General features: G+C 29.5%; 1 long non-coding RNA gene across 1 annotated transcript; it reads right to left on the bottom strand.

Annotated features, from left to right (window-relative positions):
• Nucleotides 1-1,322: 1,322 nt before the first annotated feature.
• On the bottom strand, nt 1,323-15,585 carry LOC145249047 (uncharacterized). The gene is made up of 2 exons (XR_013863456.1): nt 15,189-15,585; nt 1,323-4,893 (listed from the first exon to the last, which is right to left on the bottom strand). It is a non-coding gene; the product is annotated as an uncharacterized LOC145249047 (long non-coding RNA).
• Between the last annotated feature and the right edge of the window lie 4,446 nt (nt 15,586-20,031).

The raw sequence follows: 20,031 nt of genomic DNA, 5'->3' as shown, positions 1-20,031 counted from the left end.
TATAAAATTTACCTGTGAAAATGAAACTATAACTATGAATAAATCACGATACATTGAAAAAATTCTGCTCAAGTTCGGAATGCAAGATTGTAAGCCGCGTTCAACTCCCGTCGAAATGGACATAAATAAAAATATAGGGACCGAAACAAAATTCATAGATAACTGAATATACAGGGAAATGGTAGGAAGCCTCATCTACTTGATGACCGCAACAAGACCTGATATATGTTACACTGTAACAAAGCTATCTCAAAACTTATCGAAACCGACAATTAAAGACCTTAATCGTGCAAAACAAATCCTTCGTTACCTAAAAGGTAAGATTTAAAAAAATCCACATATCCTCTAAACTTAGAAGGCTTTTCGGATTCAGACTGGGCTAACTCTGAGGATAGAAAGAGTATAGCGGGGTATTGTTTTAGACTGTCAAAGACTGGACCTATGATCTCTCGGAAAACTAAAAAGCAACAAATTGTTGCACTTTCTACTTGTGAAGCAGACTATGTGGCTCTTACTCATTCTGCGCAGGAGGCAATTTTTCTGAACACCCTTCTAAAATCTATTTTAAAACCAGATCTAAGTAAAAAACCTATAGTAATTCATTGTGATAATCAAAGCAGTATCTTATTAGCAAATAATTCTATGATTCATCAAAGGTCGAAGCATATTGATATCAGATATCATTTTATAAGGGATGAAATAAGAAAAAAATCTATTACTCTTACTTATGTGACGTCTGAGAATAATGTAGCCGACATTTTCACTAAACCTATAAAAAGAATAAAATTAAGATATTTTATAACCGAACTTTTTGGAATCTAATTATGAATAAATCTCTTTTCAGAAACCCAAAAGGAGAAGCATGAACAGTTAAAATCACACAAAAAAAAAATTGTAAATTGTCCCGGGCACGACGTTAAACTGCGACCATTTCTACCTTCCTAACCAAATTAACCAATTAATACCTAACATAATGTGTCCAGTTTTTGTTACAAAAACAAACACTTGTTAAAACCGTTTTGTAAACTTCCTATTTGTCAAATAGTTCTTTTCGTATCTCTTTTCTTTTTTCTTTTGGCAAACATTTGTTAAAACAAAACAAAAATGTATATTTGTGAATTTTTGTGCATGTGTTTATATGTATTTGAAAAGTATTCTATTTGTATGTTTATACATATTTAAAGTGTTTATTTTTATATGTATCCTAAAAATGGCTTCTTTTTGCATACATTATACCAATATATTAATTCTTTTTGACCGATGAGAATAAAGACATATTCCCATAAAACCAGAAGAAAAAGAAAAAAAAAGAAAAAAAAACAATTATTTTATTGGTTTATTTTTCTTTGTTCATTTATTTTTATTTATTTATGTTTCTTTCCTTTTCTCAAGTGAAACCAAAATTCAATCCGAAAAGAATTTTTCCATTATATCAAAAAAAGGGGTGTGTAAAATGTTTTTGACTTGTGATGCGGGGGTATGAGACAAATGGATTCGCCAATCATTTTTATAACCAACGACTGTGCTAAAACAACCAATGAAAACGTCGCAAAATTATTATAAAAATTGCCGAATTTTGGATTCAATCAGTTCGCCGTTTGCTACGTTACGGACCGCATTTAATTCTTCGCCGCCATCTTGGTTACTGATCTGAACTATGCCGCCATCTTTAAACTGTCTCAAAACTTAATACAAAGACGTCAAAAACCTTATCTTGCTGTTAAAAAGTTACTAAAAGCGTAATTACGGGTTAAAACAGAACTCATAAGACAATTGCATTCGGAATTATTACTACTGAATTAATGAGACCAAGTTTTCAGTAAGTACAAAAAACTTTTTTCCATCTCTATGAATAAAAGTAATGTTGAAAAAACCTGTGTCGTTCTAAAAAGCATGTCTCACTAATACGTCTTATAGCTGTTGTTCTATTGATGCACTAGGTGTATCAGAAGCCGCCATTAAAAATGCCGTATATGAAGTTGAATAATTCAACTTACTATCTTTCGAAGCTTATAACTACTTGAAAAATATAATTCAAACCCTAATTTATTTTCAATTAAAGGAGCAAAGACCAGTATTAAAACTATATAACAGGTTTAATAGTCATTTGCTGGGAGGACAGCCATTTTAGGTAGGGGATATATTTAGAGATAATGGGTACATATACAATTTGAAGAGGGGAATATATACTTAGACACTTTCGTAGTTGTTTCTTTTTTCTTCTTAACACATATATTTAGAGAGGAGGGATCGGTTCTTATGACACAATGGGGAACAGTCATTACTTATGATGGAGAGGGGGACACATTACTTAGATGAAGAGAGGGACATATTTCTTAGATGAGTGGACACAATGTTATATAAAGGATGTTTCACATTATCTTTAATTGTTGAAGAATGACACAACATGATAGGCAGTTACAAAATATGATGTGTTCTTTTATTACATTCGACCGGTTGCAATTATGATGACATCTAGGAATTCAAAAGTCGACTACATGATTAAAACTTTCTAACCGTTCGCTTCCAAAGGGGGACCCTCCTCGGATTCGATCTGGACTCGGGTGCCTCCTGTCTCCCGTCTGTCCAACTCTGACCGTCTCCTAAAACTAGCAAACTATATTGAGAATTCATTTCCTGCCATGACGTCATACGCATGTCTGGCCACGTGATCGGTCCATGTGGCTTAAACCACTTTTTCCAAACCACTTTTGCAGACCATGAATATCTCTAACCTATTTTTTGACCTAACTTATTTTCCAACATATTTAAATTTGCTATTGTTCGTTCTTTTAATTCAATTTTCATAAAAAGAATTGAACAATCAAAATTCCTTTTTACAATAATATCTTTAAACCATCGAATTCCTTCTAAATCTATTTCCTGAACCTATTTCCGAACCTTGGTAACAAGGTTCGAATCTTGGTCTATCTAATCTCATTTTTATTTATTTAATGTTTTTCTGACTTACGAGAAAAGGGAACCTTTTCTTGTAATGCCTTCTGTCAATTGTTAGTGATTTTCACAATCAGAATATTTAAACAGTGAGCAAGAATATAGCTTTTCTGTTTTTCTTTTAGATCAGTTACACGAAAACAAGATATTTCTTTACTGCAGAATATATTTGACTTCCTTACTATGAATCGTTTTTTTACTGTAATCGTTACTTTTATGATTAGGATAATATTTCTTTAGATTAGTTAATTTTCTCTTTAAATAATCGGTAAAATATTTATATCTTTAATAGACAATCTCATATTGTATTATATTATTCCCATAAACTGTATGATAACAGGTTAGGGTTAGGGTTAGCATTTGACAGTATTCATTCTAAAATAGTTTCATTAATCACGATTTTTTAAAAATGTGTTCAATGTCTGGCTTCTGCCTTGCACTTCTCAAATAAACCCATGCGAATTCTTAGAATAAAAATCTAAGCATATTTTGCAAACATGTCTTCTACTATTAGTGTATTTTACATGTAGCAATAAAGTGTATTTAAATGATGACAGGTTAGGGTTAGCATTTGACAGTATTCATTTTAAAATAGTTTCATCAATCCGTGTCAGAGCTGGCATACAGTTTAAGATCATCCATGAAGAGCAGTGTCTAGTAAGCATTCAAGTTCTCTCCCCAGTGTGAGTTCTCATATGTCTCAGTAACTTTGATTTTTCAGAACAAGAATATCCACACACTTCACATGCATATGGCTTTTCCCCAGTGTGAATTCTAATATGCCTCACTAACATGTATTTTTGAGTACAGGAATATCCACACACTTCACATGTATGTGGCTTTTCCCCAGTGTGAGTTCTCATATGTCTCACTAACATTGATTTTTGAGAAAAAGAATATCCACAGACTTCACAAGTATGTGGCTTTTCCCCAGTGTGAGCTCTCATATGTCTCACCAAATTTGATTTTTCGGAAAACAAATATCCACAAACTTCACAAGAATGTGGCTTTTCTCCAGTATGAGTTTTCCTATGATTCATTAACGTTGATTTTTCAGAAAACGAATATCCACACACTTCACATGTATGTGGCTTTTCCCCAGTGTGAGTTCTCATATGTCTCACTAACTTTGATTTTTCAGAAAAAGAATATCCACACACTTCACAAGAATGTGGCTTTTCTCCAGTGTGAGTTCTCATGTCTACCTAGCGTTTACTTTATAGAACAAGAATATCCAAGGCTAACACTATAACTATATATGAGATACATAGGTATTCGAATGTTCCATTAAAGTTCTTTATCTCTCAAACACTGAGTTAGTAAAGAAATTGAGAACATAATTTTCCTCTCCCCAATTAACCATTTTCATATGTTGCAGTGTATCTTTCGCTTTGATCTCTTAGTCTTTCTGGATTCCAAAAAAAGAATTTATCTAGTCTGGTGGAGTATCCAGCTTCGTGCTATTACTTGAGATAATATCACTTGGAGAAGGTGCATCATTTCTTGTAAAACTAATGTCGGTTAGCTGTAGAAAGATCTTACTTGGGCTATGAATACTATGTGATTTTGAATTATTGGTCAGGGTTTAATTCTAGAGAAAAGTATCCTCATGCCAGGTTGTTCTGACAAACCCCTGTACAGAGAGACCTAAGACACTTGAGAATAATGTCTACTAAGCAGTCAAGTTTTCCTGTGTAATTTCTCAAATGTTTCATTAAATGTGATATTTTAGAAGTCGAATATCGACACACTTCAAAGGAATGTGGCTTTTCCCATTATGTTTTATCGCTTTGTCACTATTTCATAAAATGTTTCCAGTATAATACATGTTCCACCAGATGTTGCTGTAGTCATTCAAATAATGTAAAAATCTCTTCATAGGATATTTAAAAAATGATACTCCATGAAAATTGAATAAAAGGGTTCGATCAGGAACATCTGTAAAAAGAAATACAGTATTTTTAGTATTTGCATTAAAATATTAATATTCTGTTTGTTTCTTGTTAAAAATAATCACTAAGAAGTCACGTAACTAAACTGATAGGACATTTTCTCTTTCGATTTAGATCATAATGAGAGAGAAATTTATACTTTATAACGTTTAAACTTATAGATAAAATATTACAATATATAATACTAAAATACAAAATATATTGCATTTTATAGTAATGTATATATATATGAAATACTATATATATAAATATGAAATACTATAGCGATATATACAATATTATAAAATACAATATATATATATATATATATATATATATGTCAAAACATCGTTAATTCATAACCCACTCAGCATCAGCCATATAGCATAATGGTCAGAATCCTTGACTATTATTTGGGTGGTCGGTTTTCGATCCTGGCTTGAGGCAGTTGCCTGTATAGCCACACTGACGAGCTGTGAAACCGGGATACAGTATTGTATGTGGATGTATATATATTACATTATAACAATGAGAGTAAATTACAATAAGTCCATCAAAAAGTATATATTGTATAAATATTTTGCCTTAACAAGCACATACATATGACATATTAATATGCAAAACAATAAAAAATACAAACTGCAGTTATCTCCCCTGGATTTTAAGAACTCTTCAATATTATCAAACATGATAAAACTTTGATTCAAAAAATTTACTTGCAATTATTTTTCTATTCAATTCTTATAATCTTTAATTGGAATTTATGTGTCATGCTAAAATTAGTAAAAATTCCAAAGATTAGCGAAAATTATCCAATAGATGTTCTGCTAGAACTTTTTTCTTGCACATCATGTTGAAATTAGTAAGCATTGCCAAAATTATAAAAGTATTTCTTTTTAAAAAAATATTAGTAGTCTGCGAATTTCTAATTCAAAATGTTGGATTACAATTATTTTGTCAAAATCATGAATTGCAATTATCTCCCCTGGATTTTAAGAACTCTTCAAATGTGATAAAACTTTATAATTTTATAAATTTATTTTACTTGCATTTATTTTTCTATTCAATCAATTCTTTGGAATGTATGTGTCATGTCGAAATTTTTTTTATTTTATTACATTTTCACCCCAAATAAGTCACATTGCACTTTGGTGTAGGGGGCTACTAGCAGAGACATAAGATACTGGGGTACCATATAGGGAGTTTTTTTTTACATTTTAACCCAAAACAAGGCATATTGCCACTTGGATGTAGGGCGCTACTATCAGGGACCTAAGTTGTAGTGGGACTATGTAGGGAGTTTAGCAGCAAGATGTCTGTTCACATTACACTTGAATTTCTGCATGTCAGTACAGTTGGAGAAGCAGGAAACCGGAAGAGAATTCCAAAGTCCTGCAGTTCTGGGGAAGAAGCTATTAAAGTAAAAGGCTTTCTTACATCTCGGGATCTCAACTGTGTATGGGTGGGACTTTGCTGCATGTCGAGTTTGTCAAGGGTATTTTCATCGAGAGGGCACAAGTTCTCTTTTTGACCCTGTTCAGGAGTGAGAGACAAGTAGCAGATGCACCAGCCCAAATGTGACAGCAGTCATCCATACATGAGGGAATGATGGCTTTGTAAAGGTACAGGATACTTTTAGGCGTAACTTTCTAGCACGCTAGAGACAGCTCAAGTTCTTTGCAGCAGCCTTGGCAATGATCTCAATGTATCTATTGCAACTCATGTTTCCTGTGAACGTTAAGCCAAGGAACTTGAATGAAGTGCTCTCAGGTAAAATATCTCTAGCCATAGCTATTTGTGGTTGGTAAGGTTTCATGTAATTATTAAAGAAAACTAGCTTTGTCTTGGTAGCGTTGAACGTTACCATCCATTTATGACCCGATTCCACTACAGACTGAAGATCTTCCTCTAGGGTTTCGGCCATTACCTTAGATAACAACTGCTTGATGAGCCGTTTTACTGAATTACTGACAATTACTATATTGTCCAATTGACTACTGTACACTCTTTATCCTTGAGTGGCCCCTGATAAGTGGTGATGCTTACGTAAAAAACAGAAGGTACCAGAATATGGTAATGTATTATAACGAGGTACATGAACAATGAAATGACGAGGGACAGGAGATTAACAAATCTACTTGACACAGAACAGTCAGTGCAGGTGTTGCTTAAGATATGGTCTTGTTGAAAATATTTCTTGCGTTTTTTATTATTTATATCCTAGTGAAAGAGAAACATTTATATCTGTATCTATTGCATCACAATATTAATCCGTCTGCTTATTGTTGTCAATATTATTGGATTGAACTAATTTTATCTTAAAAAAAGTTGTACGAGACACGTTACAAAATAACCGGATATTTTCTTACTTGACATCCAGTCCATACCGTTGTTATTTTAAAGGTATAGTCTAGTTGAAATTATATCTAGCATTTTTAATTATTATTTAGATCAAGACGAGTAAAGAAACATATATCATAATATATATAAATAAATAAGAAGAAAAAACGTGTATTCAATAAATACTTTCTGATAGACTTATTGTATTTTACTCACGTTGTTAAATAAATATATATTATACAACAATATATTAATATAGATTCATATACATATATATATCAATATATAAAACTATATTTTAATATATTACAATTTCTATATATTACTATATTACTATATTGCAATATATACACATAATATATTACAATATATATATGTTAATATATTACAATATATATATATATATTAATGTTTATATATTACAATATATATATACATTACAATATGTATATACATATATTAGTATATTATAATATATATTAATATATTACAATATATATATTAATATATTACAATATATATATGTATATATATTAATATATTACAATATATATATGTATGTATATTAATATATTACAATATATATATGTATATATATTAATATATTACAATATATATATGTATATATATATATTAATATATTACAATATATATATGTATATATATATATTAATATATTACAATATATATATATGTATATATATATTAATATATTACAATATATATATATGCATATATATTAATATATTACAATATATATATGTATATATATATTAATATATTACAATATATATATACATATTAATATATTACAATATATATATATATTAATATATTACAATATATATATATATTAATATATTACAATATATTAATATATTACAATATATGTATAATATATTACAATATATATATATATTAATATATTACAATATATATATTAATATATTACAATATATATAGTAATATATTACAATATATATATATTAATATATTACAATATATATATATTAATATATTACAATATATATATATATAAATATATTACAATATATATAAATATATTACAATGTATATATAAATATATTACAATGTATATATATGTATATATATATATATCAATGTAGCAATTAGAGTAAATTACAATAAGTCCATACAAAATATTGATATATCATTATGCAAAATAACAAAAATATTAGCAATATCTTCTTAATATGCGATTGTTTATTGTAGAATGGGACATTGATTTGGCTGAAAAAGCTACAGTGAATTCGATGCATGTTAATATTTATTTATACTGTTTTTTGTCTTATACATTTCTCAGTTCTCTAATCCTATTATTCGATCCAAAGTTTGTTTGAGGAAATATATCTGTTGACCTCTAATTCATCTGGAAATAATTTGAGAACATTACAAAGACTTCTTTAAAAAGTGGGGGTTCTCGACACTGCTATGAATTATTTTCACCGAAAGTATCCTAGCAAATGCACTGAGTATGTTGCCATATCTGACTATAATAAAATGCAGTAGTTTAAATGTAATGTAAAATGTATTTCCGAGTGGACAACTAGATTACAAGCGATTATGCACATCAGTTTAATAGCTATGACGACACTACCATCTATGGTAGCACATCTAAGACAGTAAACTACCAAGTTCTCTCCGATTCTCTCTCCTCTGATCTTGATCACATTGTACAATGGGGAAAGGAGTGGCTGGTTACTTTTAATGCATCTAAAACCAAGCTTCTATCTTTACATCATCAACGTTCTGATCCCCATCTGGCATCAATTAAAATGAATGGCTCTCGTCTTGGGGAGGCTTCAAGTTTTGACAGGTTTCTGGGCTTGACCTTTACTCCTGATCTTAAATGGAACACGTACATCAAATCTGTTGCCAAGGCCGCTGGAAAAATGGTCGGATCCTTCTATAGATCCAGTAGATATCTCACTGCTGATGCAATTCTCTATCTATATAAGAGCCAGATACGTCCAAGGATGGAATACTGTTGCCACATATGGGCAGGAGCTGCTAGAAAGGACTTGTCCTGCCTTGATGAGGTTCAAAATAAACTTTGTGGCCTGGTGGGATATGTCCTTTTCTCTTCGCTGCAACCTCTATCTCACAGAAGAGATGTTGCGAGTTTGTCTCTGCTTTATCGTTATTTTCATGGAAAGTGTTCGACTGAGCATCAATCTATGGTCCCCCCTCGCCAAACTTTCACAAGAAACACTAGACTAGCTGAAAACATTATCAATAATTTTCCCCACTCTTTATCTGTGCCTAAACCTAAACATAGATTCCATGATCAAAGCTTCTTTCTTAGAACTGCACGCCTGTGGAATTGTCTTCCGTTTTCTTGCTTTCCAGCTGTCTATAATACGGTTGTCTTCAAGTTCAACGTGAACAAGTTTCTGATGAGTCGTTCCACTTAGGTTAACAAATTTACCGAACTTCCATTACTATCGATTACTATATTGTCCTTTTGACTCTCTACACTCTTTAACCCTTATCCTTGAGTGGCCTATCGGCCTTGATAAGTGGTGACGCCTATGTAAAAAAAAAAAGAAACTTAAATTTGTTAGATCTTCAATCCAAGGTATTTTTTGGAAATATATAGTCATCTTTGACAAAGTTCAACAAAGTTCAACAAATCTCATGGATCCAGACTTTGAAATTCCCTCCCTGTTTTCTGCTTCCATTACTATACTGAAATGCAATTGTTTAAATGTAATGTGAAGAGACATCTCGCTATTCCCCTGTTTGTAATAGTCCAAAATAGTTGTCCCTTACATCCAGGTTGTAATACGCAATGGCAGCCGATATCTATTTACCTTAGTAGAGTAATAGTTGAGAAAACAATAGAAATATATTCAACAAGCAAAAAAGAAAGAAACAAGGTACAAAAATATGATAATGTATTATAACGAGGTACATGAACAACGAAATGAGGTGGAACAGTAAATAAACAAGTCTACTCACACGGATAGCACCTGGTATATTTTGTACATGTGATCTTAACAAGGTAAAAGATAAATAAAAAATAGCGACTAGAAAGCGTGGATTACATAAATCAACTTTTCATAGCAATCATCCCTTTTCCGAGTGGACAACTAGATTACAAGCGATTATGCACATCAGTTTAATAGTTATCACAACTAATGTTTATAAAGCATGTACATGGGTATTTTATTGAGACAATTCTGATCAGCTGCTAACAATTTTAGCTATAGTTTATCAGATGCAGACTGGGGTGGTATGACGTCATAATATTATCAGTTAAATATGATTTTTCAAAGGAAGGATAAGTATTATGGATAACTTAATGCAAAGAATGTATAACAATTCACCTAATAAATCGACTTGCCTTTAAAATTAGATGGGCTAGAGTGATGGACAGATACCGGATAATTTATTATTTTATGTCTGATTCATTTCAATAACTCGGTTTTTTTCTCCATTAACACTTGTTGTATAAAGACTAATCACATAATAAAAATACATGTAGTGTGCATTGGATTAGACAAACTTACCTAACAATTTTGCATATGCTACTATTTTCTGTGTGGTTTATAAAACTGCGAAAGTTTAAAATGATTCGATTTGAAGTGGAGAACAAGTTGTTCCGAGTAGATACTAGTGCTTTGTAAAGATGTGTTGCCAGAGATGTGGCATTGATATTGCAATACAATTTCATCCACACTCTCAATATTCAACAAACTCTGATGACCCATGTTGTCATTAATTATCATCTTTTAAATAACACTTTAGTCAACTATTAAATTGAGGTTATGCTACTTAGATTTGTACGCGTTTCACATAGAAAATGTTGAAATATGTTTGAATTAATTGATGGCAACAATTTTAAGGATATTTTATCTTAGTTTTAATAGTTAATTTTTAAAGAACTATTAAAACTTCTTAGCAAATTTAAGACAATTGTAAACTTTATATATTTTTGCGGGAGTAATTATTTCATGTTTGCTATTCTACAATTCTGTATTAGACATATGTTTTTTTTCGTATATTCATATTTGAATATGTATATATATTTGTATACATATATATATTTATATAATATATATATGTATATATATGTGTGTGTATAAATTAAATCAGCCCAAAAAATCCCTTTTCCAATTAAGCCAAAACTAACTGTAATTGTAATAACAAACATCTTTGCCCACTCAATAATGACTGCATCCATAAAGATGTTATATATTCATACACAATTACTGAGCTCCCACGCAATCCTCCCATAGCAGACACTAATATTTCGTCTTCAAGTTATCCTTCTTCCCATCCTCCATCTGATATAGTTACTAATCCAATATAGCACTTGAGCACTCCATGTACAATCATACAACTAACAATAATAATAATGATAATAATGAAATAATATTAATGAGAATAATATTTCTCCTAACAGCCATCCTTACACTATGAACAAAATTAAAACTATTTAACTAATACAAATAAGCAAATTAATATTAATATCATACCTCGAGTTTTATTAAAGTGCATACATATATCAGCGCTACTTCAACATTAAGAAAAGAATATCATACCACATTTCTTCCTATAACAACCATAATTCTAATAATAACCAAGGAAATTCTCTAAACACTTTAATTAAAAACTTCTCTAATAATACCCCTCTCAATCAAATGGACTATCATAAAATGTTAAGTCTTATACTCCAGGCTCTAAGTCATGTCGTCTCTGCACAACCGAAGCTATAACTATAATTACATCCCCTCAAAGTAACAATATAATAAATTCTAAAAACAAACTGATCTCTTCCTGTAAACTATGGAACTTTTGAAATTACATAGTTATTACTTTACCCTTTCAGATATATATAATTTTTCTTTAACATTATCATTTTTTCTATTTACTTTCTTAATACTTTATAATTTAATAATCCTTTATTTTAATTCTTTATTTCTTTTTGCTTGGCCGGTTTTTTATCTGCAATTTCCGTTTTAGTCTTTAAATATTCCTATCTATCTACTATATCAATTTACCTACACAATCATATCATGCATGTATATTTACTTATATTTTACTATATGCATTTACTTACATACTTCCTTGCTTTATCCGAAATTTTCATATACCGGCCATCCTCTCCCCTTAATTTTTTTTTATTTTCTTATTTTATATTTTATTTATTTTTCCCCAATTTAGTGTCTTTTAATAACTCTTGCTGACATTTTCTTAATATTAACCTGTATATTCCAGTTGACCTCTTGTTTGCCCTATATTTTTCGCGCCATTTAACATAATTTTTTCTGGGTCATTTTAACAATTGCTTTTCTATTCTATATTTAATTCTATCAGCATTTAATCTTTTTTCTTCTTCTTCTTCACTGATTTTTCTTTTCTTCTTCACTGATTTTTCTTATTTACACTTCGTCTTGGCAGCCGTGTCAAACGCATATCTTATTTTTCTTTTATTAATATTATTGTAATTTTTTCCCCTTTTCCTTGTACATATTTGTGAATTATTCCACGGTTTTTGGCCTTTTGGGTTATTTTGGACTATCTTCCACTTATGTGATTTCCTTGGATTTTACTTGTGCAAATGGAAATTTAATTCACTTTCTTGGATTTAAATTTTTGGATTTTACCGTCATTAGATACTTCACCTTTCACCAGATTGTCCATTCACGTGAAATCACATTTTCTTCACCATATTCCCTCTACTTAACTTTTTGTTATCAAGTAAGATCTTTGATTTATTGCAGTTTCATCAAATACTTTTGTATGCAAAATCCGATCCCGCATGACAAGGAAAGTATTTTTTCGAAACTCTGCGGATTAAGGACTATCAACTTATTAAGTGTTTCCTTTTAAGATTAAATGTTTTTCACTCTTTTTCAAAGTGTTTTGAACATGTTTTTATTAACTATTTACTCTTATATACATGTATATATATAATGCATATTTATGTATATATATACGTATATGTATATATATACATATGTATATATGTATATATACACGTATGTATATATATGTATATATGTAAAGGTTTGTTATGCACAATTATATTTTATAGAATGTTTTGTTTATTAAATTGTTACATGAAAATACAGAATGATATTTTATGGTATGTTTTGTTTATTACATTGTTACATGAAAATACAGAATATTTTATATGTTTTGTTTATTAAATTGTTACATGAAAATACAGAATATTTTATGGTATGTTTTGTTTATTAAATTGTTACATGAAAATACAGAATGATATTTTATGGTATGTTTTGTTTATTACATTGTTACATGAAAATACAGCATGATATTTCATGGTATTTTTTGTTTATTAAATTGTTACATGAAAATACAGAATGATATTTTATGGTATTTTTTGTTTATTAAATTGTTACATGAAAATACAGAATGATATTTTATGGTATGTTTTGTTTATTAAATTGTTATATGAAAATACAGAATGATATTTTATGGTATGTTTTGTTTATTAAATTGTTACATGAAAATACAGAATGATATTTTATGGTATTTTTTGTTTATTAAATTGTTACATGAAAATACAGAATGATATTTTATGGTATGTTTTGTTTATTAAATTGTTACATGAAAATACAGAATGATATTTTATGGTATTTTTTGTTTATTAAATTATTACATGAAAATGCAGAATGATATTTTATGGTATGTTTTGTTTATTAAATTGTTACATGAAAATACAGAATGATATTTTATGGTATTTTTTGTTTATTAAATTGTTACATGAAAATACAGAATGATATTTTATGGTATGTTTTGTTTATTAAATTGTTACATGAAAATACAGAATGATATTTTATGGTATGTTTTGTTTATTAAATTGTTACATGAAAATACAGCATGATATTTTATGGTATTTTTTGTTTATTAAATTATAACATCAAAATACAGAATGATGTTTTATGGTATGTTTTGTTTATTAAATTATTACATGAAAATACAGAATGATGTTTTATGGTATGTTTTGTTTATTAAATTGTTACATGAAAATACAGAATGATATTTTATGGTATTTTTTGTTTATTAAATTGTTACATGAAAATACAGAATGATGTATTATAGTATGTTTTGTTATTAAATTGTTACAAAATTCAGATTAAAACAAATTTAGAAAGCAAAAGTCAACTCTTCTCTGCCACAAAAATTTGAATTTCCGATCCACTACATGTCTTGTTAACTGTCCATTAAATGGGTGCTCATATTACAATAAATTTATATAGCAAAGTGATACCTTACTCTAAAATCTTAAGTAATAATTACATTTTAAAAAATTTCGTTGCTGATATTTTTAAGGTCATTGAAACTTATTGGCCAATAAAATAGATTTAGAATTTTGAAGTGATAGCCACTAAATGGGTGATCATTTTATGTAAAATTTATAGAAGAATATGATCGCATTTTTAAATCTAAAGTATTGGATAAAATATTAAAAAATCAAACGAAAAACTCTAGCGACATACTAAATAAGTGTATTCAGAATTAAAAAAAATATATTAAAACAATTAAAAACCGCAATAGTAGTTTTTGTGCTAAGTTGTCTAACAGTTCAACCATATTTGAATTAAATTATTGTGTTAAGTTCATCATAGTCATTATTATTTTCTAAGAAATCACATGTTAAACTAAAAATAAACAAATTCTGATTAAAAAATATCTTAATGTCAGATTGAATAATATTTTCTTCGGATATTTTTATTGATTTGAGATTCATATATATATATATATATATATATATATATATATATATATATATATATATATATATATATATATATTCACGTTTGTTAAAAGCAAAATCCATAGTTTGATTGGATTGCAATTTAAAAAAAAAAAAAAAACCAACTTATTTTACTGTTTAACATCATTGTAAAAGTTATTGGATGCATTTTTTGAAATTGTAAACAAAAAAAAAAGAAGAAAATAACTTACCTTCCATTCCAGAAATTCAATATAAAAAAAAAAAGTGAGGTGAATTCGTTTTTTTTTTTTTTTTTTTTTCTCTTGTGTTCAAAACAGAAAATTTGTTTTGTTTGTTAGGATTTCTTTAATAAATTGATACAATTTTTGTTTTGTGTGTCCAATTCATTAAGAAATAAAATATATTAAAATATAAAAGAATCAAAATTAAAAGATGAAAACACGATTTAAACGTGAAATTATTAAAAAGAAACAAATCAATGGCTAAAGAACAAAGAACTTAAGGTCATCGTAATAACACGGTGTAATCATTATTTCGTTCCTCATGTAAAAATGTCTGTTAATTAGTTAAATGTTCGAAATGTTTTCCTATAAAATGTTTTACTAGCAAGTTTAGATTAAAACTTGTCAATATTTCATGCTTGTTATGATTTATTTATTAAATTTCATTTTCTATTTTATTTTTTATTTCTTTAGTAAACTTATTCTTTGTTTTTTTGTTTTTTTTTGTATTTTATTAAAATATACAAAATACATGAATATATAAAAATCAGATTTAGGCGGACGAACGTACATGAATGCTAACCCACTAGACAATTACGCATCGGCTCCGATGATGTACGTTGTTCGACTGAGGAATCCGTTATTATTTTTACAAGGAAAGAATTTTGGTAGTCTTGCAGTTAAGTCCCGGCAAAGTTCGACAACTCTAGAAGGGTTACATGAGTATTTTACACCGTCAAATCACGACTCTTATGAATTATTAGTTTTGTGTACGTTAATTAATAAGTTTATTTTGTTACTTAACATTGTTATATTTTAACGTTCGTTGATTAACTTCACTAACTTATTTCCTTTCCGGAAATTGCTTCCGGAACTCAGCTACAGCTACAGTAATCGTGTAATCATTTGTTTTTTGTTTTTTTAACATTTTTTCATTGTTCAACTTTTTTTTTTCTTTTTTTTTTTTTTTTTTGCTATGTTTATGTTGGTTTTCTCTCTTAGATTTGAAGCTGCGTTTATATAAACGCCCTTTACGGGTTCTTTTCTTATTGTTTTTGTATTTTGTTGTTATTTTTATTTAATTGGGGGAGGGGCGAATTTTACAAATAACAAAATCAAAGCAAAGCTAAGCAAACAAAACAAAACAAAAAAATGTTGCTTATGCACTCATGTTACCGTTATTTTTTTTTTTAATGGTTTAATGGTACCTCCACAATGGTTGAAGTGTTTCTAATTGTTTTTAATATTTGGAACTTGTGCGCATACCCCCCCCCCTCTCCGGCACCAAAATTGAAAAATGCTGCCAGTTACAAGTCTAAAACAAAAACAGTAGTGTTCTTGTCGAGTAGTTTTTATTTCATTCAAGAAAATGAAAGGTACTCATGCCGTTCTGAAATACTGACATTATTTAGAAAGTCATTCTTAACATGGGCACGGGAGAGTGTTGTGTACCTATTCTGTACTTTCACCTATTAATTTAATAAAATAGGTATCGTAAAACTTTAATTAAACTGGAAAATACTATTTAAAAAAAGCGCGGGTACTTTCACCTAAAAATTTAATGAGTTACAGGTATCGTAAAACTTTAAGGAAACTTGAACATATTATTTAAAAATAGCGCGGATCAAGTGCACTATCATAAAAAAATTTCACTGTGTTTCCACCTACGACGATCTATGAGAGGTTCGTATTTTTGTTTATCGCTAGGTGTGTCAGAATTTGGGGGGAATTTTTGACACATCTAACAAAAAACTGCGAATAAAACATTAAAAAAAAAAAACTCGTAATTTCTCTTTTTAAAGTGGGTTGTTTATTTTCTTTATGGAATATACTTCCAAAATAAACTATTAAAGTCGTTTAAAAAAATAATAGAAATATTAGTTTTTTATTTAAAAAAAAAAAAACAGTGTATACAAAGTGTCTTCGAGCCTTCATGCAGCCATTTTGTTGTAATGAAATCAATTGAATTTTACGAGTTAATTTTTTTCAATTTTTTCACTTGAAGAATCTATCAAAATTTTTCTATTGGTTCAATTTTTACGATATTTTCAGCTTCAATGTGAAATTTTATGCGCTTTCCAATAAACCGAATATAAGACAAAGGTCTTTTTATAAATTCACCCCATTTTGAAATGAATATTAAAATGAAAATAATTAATTTTCTCACCTCAAATTTGTATATCACAAATTGAAGTTTCAATAAATAAGCTAATTTGAAACAAACAAAAATACAGTTGTTTGCAAATTTACCTGTAAAGTTCAAAGTGTAAAGCTTTTTTTTTTTTTAATCGTTGAATTTTTTTTTTTTTTAGTGAAACCTTATAATCTTCTTATACGGCACAGAAAGTTTCGTTTAATTACGATCCTTATTTCTATTTCATTCAATTTTTTTTTTTTTTAGATATTAAAAAAATAAATTCACTCCATAAAGTAGTAATGAAATATATTAAACTAAAAACTCATGTATTTCTTTGAGAAAAGAAAAAAAAAATCTTCGACTGTTTTTATTTAAGGCAAAAACTTATAAATAAAATGTGCCCATTTTTCACCTTTGGAGACACTTATTTCTTCACGCACAAGGCTAGACGGCTAACGCAAACGTGTTGTTTTTACTTCCTTCTGTCCATCCGTATTTCAAAACAAGAATAAACACTGCTTCCGGCGTTTTGCTAAACGTAACAATGCTTATGTAAAGCCGGTATTTTCAAATAGTTGTTTTAAAAAATTCTTTTATTTAAAAAATACATGGAATTTATAATCTTCTTCTTCTATCTTCTTCTTCTATATATATAAAATGCAAAATGTGTGTGACCATTTCGTGTATGTCTCGCAAAGGCTTCTTTCGCACACGCTCCTGGGTTCGTTACTGTCACTTACAACTGTTTATATACCCCCTATATCATAATATCTAGGGTTTGGGAACGCGGGTCGTCTCTAGATTTATTTACGTCGACTTTTATGAGATTCACGCTATTTCTCCCTGTTCCCTGTTTGTCCTGCATTTTAGTATAAATACAGTGGAAAAACTTTGTTTTCTCGGCTTTCGCGCTGCTTTCCCCCCTTCCCACCATCATCTGGGGGCAAGTGAAAACTAAAAATAACGATCCCGCGATGACCTCATTTAGTGTCTTCCTGTCAATCAAACCTCTTTTACTAGCTTTATAAGCCTTAACTTAACAGCTAATAAATTACTCTCACTCGTGGTCAAGACGTTTAAGTAGTTGGCTTTGGTCTCCACCTCCGCATCGCCAAGGCTTTCCGGGTTCAATCTCTCTTCCCGACCAAAACTATTTTTTTTCTTTTACACCTTTAAACACCCGGGCAACGTTTTTTTTTATTACTTCGCTTATTCTTTAGGTTACCTCTCCCCCATACACAGGTTTATTTATGCCATTTTTTTGCGTTTTGGTTTTTTTTTTTTTTTTTACATCGTCTTTTTTATAATATTTAAGCAGAGTTATTAATTAACTCCCCAATATACACACCTACAAACACATGGGAAACGCCGGATACCTCCCCCCCCGCTAGTCTTCTCTTCTCTATCTTCTCTTCTTCTCTTCTCTATATATATAAAAGGCAAAATGTGTGTGACCATTTCGTGTATGTCTCGCAAAGGCTTCTTCCGAACACGCTCCCTGATTCGTTACGATCGCTTACAACTGTTTATATAGGTCCTATATAATAATATCTAGGATTTACGAAAGCGCGTACCGTATAGATTTATTTACATCGACTTTTACAAAATTATTGCTATTTTGGCTTCTCGTGTGTTGATTGGGCTTTTTCGTATAAAAAGCGAAACTAATTAAAAGTTAACAAGGTTCTCGGCATCGCGCGCCTGGAAACGTCCAGAAACAATCAGCTTTGATCAATCTTGTATATCAGACGATTGCTATTCAATCTGGACAATTGGGAGCTGCTTTCCTCCTCTTCCCCAACATCTGTGTGGGGAAAAAACAAAACGCTGCGTGACTTATATTTGACCTTCTTAATTAGGTCAAATAGAAGCAACAGAGTTAACTTTTATTGCGGACGCCGGTTTTAAATAGTTAAATAAATAAATTCAAACCTGTTGCAGTTGTATGTCGCTGTGGGCCAATGGTGAACGTCGCACGGTCTTTTTTTTCACGCATTAATTTCCAGCTTTGCCTTAAGGATACGGGTTTGATCCTCATATTCACCTTACCAAAACATTTTTTTTATTAATTTAAACCCCACCCCCCGGAGTTTTGATTTACCTCAAAACACCCGGGCACCGCCGGGTACCCTCCGCTAGTATAATATAAATATGGATAAATTCTTAACAATGAAGACTGGAAGTACCAATTGAATAGTGCTTTTTTATATGTAAGTGATTTTTGGAATTCATATATACATATATTTATCGAAGCAAGTTAAAAGTAGTTGATTTTCTTTAAATCTTTTTTTTAAAGAAAACACATTTTAAAAAAAACAAATATTGCATAATTTGCTATTAAACCTGGTCTTTTTTTTTTTTTTTTTTGTAAATTTGGTCTTTGCTCCTTTAATTGAATAAAAACAAATTAGGGGTTGAATTACATTTTTCAATTATAATTATAAGCTTGGAAAAATAGGAGTTCGAATTATTCAATTTTTTTCACGTATTTTAAATCTTGGTTTTTGAAACTGCTAGTTTATCGCCACAAGTGCTAATTTTGACTTTCACTAAATTTCCTGTTAATAATTACCTATAATGAAAACTCTGGCAAAAAAAAAATATCCATACAAATAACCTCCCCCCCCCCCAGAAAACCATAATAACAAAATGATGTGCAAAGTTCAAGCCAAAATAAATAAAACAAAGTTAGGTCACACACGCAAAAATTCTTTC

Source organism: Euprymna scolopes, chromosome 27, assembly GCF_053919585.1.
Source record: "Euprymna scolopes isolate OS-2025 chromosome 27, ASM5391958v1, whole genome shotgun sequence".
NCBI lineage: Eukaryota > Metazoa > Mollusca > Cephalopoda > Sepiida > Sepiolidae > Euprymna > Euprymna scolopes.
Note: the sequence above shows the minus strand (reverse complement) of the source record. Positions and strands in the feature narration are given on the sequence as shown.